The sequence below is a fragment of the Helianthus annuus genome, chromosome 9 (assembly GCF_002127325.2).
Source record: "Helianthus annuus cultivar XRQ/B chromosome 9, HanXRQr2.0-SUNRISE, whole genome shotgun sequence".
Classification (NCBI taxonomy): domain Eukaryota; kingdom Viridiplantae; phylum Streptophyta; class Magnoliopsida; order Asterales; family Asteraceae; genus Helianthus; species Helianthus annuus.
Window position 1 is genome coordinate 74444878 of NC_035441.2, and position 3355 is coordinate 74448232.

Here is a 3355-nt window from a genome sequence, read left to right on the forward strand (position 1 = left end):
TGCATTATCAATAGTTAGTTGGGTACCCGAAGATAATATTATGTGTGCTCTGCCGGAGCCTTCGATAAGGTTACTGACACCAGATATAGTACTAATCGGTGTCTCTGCCGGAGACAACTCAGAGAAAAATTTCATATCTTTGAGAATAGTGTTAGTACTACCGCTATCTACCAGACATTCATCACCAATAATAGCTCTACTGGAGCTAGTATACATATTTCTTCTGGAAATAATAAAACACGTTAAGTATAAGAAATTGCATGTTTGAGTATGATAAAAACATCATGCAACTATAAATCAAACATTACTAGGTTTTAAATGAAACCATAACAATAGTTCAAATAGTCTAAAAAAATCATCATATAACACGCCTTTAATGATTTTGTAGTATGAGCTTGTTGTTTTGTTCCGCGACCAACAAACATGATATTAGCTCAGAATATTTTGTAAAATTACGTTCCTTGTACTGCTGCGCCAGGAGCATGTTGGATAAATGGAACGTTGAGATAGTTTGCTCAATCATGTCTTTGTCGGTGATTTGTTCACCGCATAATTTAAGCTCAAAAGTGATGCGAAGTAGGGCAGAGTTGTACTCACTAACAGTCTTATGATTTTGTAGCCTTAAATGAACACACTTGTAGCGAGTTTTAGAGAGTAAGACCAACTTCAGGTGGTCAAATCTTTCTTGAATGTTTTTCCATAACTCGAGAGGGTCCTCGACAGTACGGTTTTCCCTCGTTAGGTCTTCATGAAGAAAGATGAAGGCGAAGGAATGTCATAGCTTTAGTTTTTTTCTTGAAGGGACGTTTTATTCCCATCAATGATTGTCTCCCCCAGACTCATTGCTTCCAGATGAGTTTTAGCATCAAAAGCGCACAAGGGGTAGTTGTTGCCCGAGGTTTCAAGTGCAGTGAATTCAATATTTGATAAGTTCGACATTTTGTCTACAAAGGAAAGAGACATGCGTTTAATAACAAGCATGTGTATATTATAATGGATACTATAGGAGAACTTCGGGTTCTTTATAATTAGAACTTCGGGTTCTATTTTGCTAGAAATGCAGGTTCTAAACTTTAAGTATATTTCTAAAATAGAGAAGAAAAACAAACTCATTTATTAATTTTGTATTTTGTAATTGTGTTGTAACTGGGTGTCAAAATTTAATGTTGTAACATTCTAATACTGTTAGTCAAATGAAGAACATACTCCATAACAAATTTGAATTTAAGGTTCATATATACGAAAAAAAAATATATATGAAACTTTTAGTCTATAGAATCTTGTGATGGATTATTCACAACACCCATTAAAGTATTTTATTGAATTAAAAAAAAACTTATATCATATTATGTAATACTTTCTAATAAAAACAATATATTAATTAATTAAATAATAATAAGACCATGTGTAGTGGTAACTTGTTATAATGCCCCCACCATGGGGCATTATCCGACACGTGGCAACCCAGTAAGCATGAGGCATTATAGCTTAAAGTGGTGTAGTGGGGGATAATGCCCAAATAATGCCCCTTCCAATTATTAAAAAAAAAAAAAAAAGAAAAAGCAACCTAAATGCTATTGGCTAGTCAAACATGGAAAAAGCAACCATTGGATGGGCATTATAGCATGCAGCGTTTTCATTATAACGCCAAGGGTCAATTTTTTGATTTAAAACGCCCCAAAACGCCCCCTGTAATGGGGGGATGGGCGTTATAGAGCGTTTTGTGGCAAAAATTTTTAAAAAAAACGCCCCATTACACACGGTCTAATAATATGAATGTAGTAATCATTAGTGGAGGACAGATGTGGCAGAGTTGTACAATATATTTTATAGGGCATATTCATTTACTATTGAAAGAAAAAAAAACCAGAATGGTCATATTTAAGTTTCTTTCCGATCTGCCAAGCAGTCAAGCAGGAGCGATAAAGTCGATGGATCCAATAACACAACAAACCAAGGTTTAGCACCACCAGGCAAGCCATCGCCATTTCGCTTGAAGAACCATCACAGAAACGGAAAACGTCAAATCTCCACAACAACACATCAACACCTCCGCCACCGTGGTCGAAGTGTGAAACGCGAGAGAAACCGTCGCCGGTGTTGTTTTCTCCGATCCACAACGGTCCGTTGACTAGAGCGAGGTTACAGCCTAATATCGTCAATACGTCGACGTTTTGGGAGGCGGTGGTAGCGGTGAAAACAATTTCGGGTAAGTTTTTTTTTTTTTTTTTTTAGTTTGTTGTTCTTAGCCGCAGATTGATAGGGTAAAGTATTTAATCGATTTTGTGATTGTGGTTTTTTTTTTTCTTCTTTGTGAGTATAGAATGAAGAATGAAAAACCCTATGTCGATTCCGTGATTATTAATTTCGTTTCTGGATTGCCGGATATTTCCCAATACACAAAAACAGGGCAGTCCTAGTTTGATCTAAAGTTCAAAAGAAAATTGCAGAAAAATTGATAGTGTACCCGGATTTGATGAACGACAATTATCTGAATCCAAGCCGGTAGATTCCCTGATGAATAGAGCGTTCGTGCTGATAACGTGTTAAGAACCAAAGAGAAATAAAGATAAACTGAATTTTTCTCTTTCATTCGATTCAACATTACAATATATAGATAAACACAAGTGTAAACCCTAAAACCCATAAGTATTGGGTTGGGCCTAAAATGTCTGATTTATAACAGTAACCGTCTTTTCAGTTATTGTGTGTATTTTTACTGTTTTTTCAGCTTTTTATGAGTTTAGGGTGATAGATGTCCCATCTTCCGAGTTTGGCATTTTTTTAATGGCGTTACGTAGTTTTTGGCCTCTTTTTTTTTTTTTTTTTTGAGTTTTTAATAATACTTGTTCAAAGTAATTTTATTATAGTTTGTGAGTTTTTGACGTTTTATGGCATGATGGGGTTTCACAAGCATTTTGTCTGTGTGGCGTTTTTGTTAAAATAATGTATTTTGTTCTTAGCTGAAAAATACATAACAAACAACTATTGACAAAAAGAAAATTAAAAAAAATAGAAACAATTGATCTTCCAAATCTTCACTGTCAGCAATCTCTTTTTTCTTTGAAACATGTTCACTGGCAGTTTGACTTTGGCATGCTTCATATTGTTTTTTTGTTGTTGAAGTTGCTTTTTGTGGCCGTTTGGAAGGACAAAATGACGTGGGTTTTTTGTTTGAAGTTCATCTTTATCTTCAAACAACTCATCAGTGTTATCCGTCTCTTCATGTCATTCAAAAATTCATCAACAACAAAGCACAAAAAATGACATTAGTCTGACACCAGCATCTTTTTCTTGAAGATTTGTCTATCTCAGGCAGCAAAATGTTATTGAGTTACACCCCTCAGCTAAGAAT

General features: G+C 35.0%; 1 long non-coding RNA gene across 1 annotated transcript; it reads left to right on the forward strand.

Moving 5' to 3' along the window:
• The first annotated feature begins 1842 nt into the window (after window positions 1-1842).
• On the forward strand, window positions 1843-2704 carry LOC118482002. The gene is made up of 2 exons (XR_004866677.1): window positions 1843-2209; window positions 2324-2704. It is a non-coding gene; the product is annotated as an uncharacterized LOC118482002 (long non-coding RNA).
• The last annotated feature ends 651 nt before the right edge of the window (window positions 2705-3355 follow it).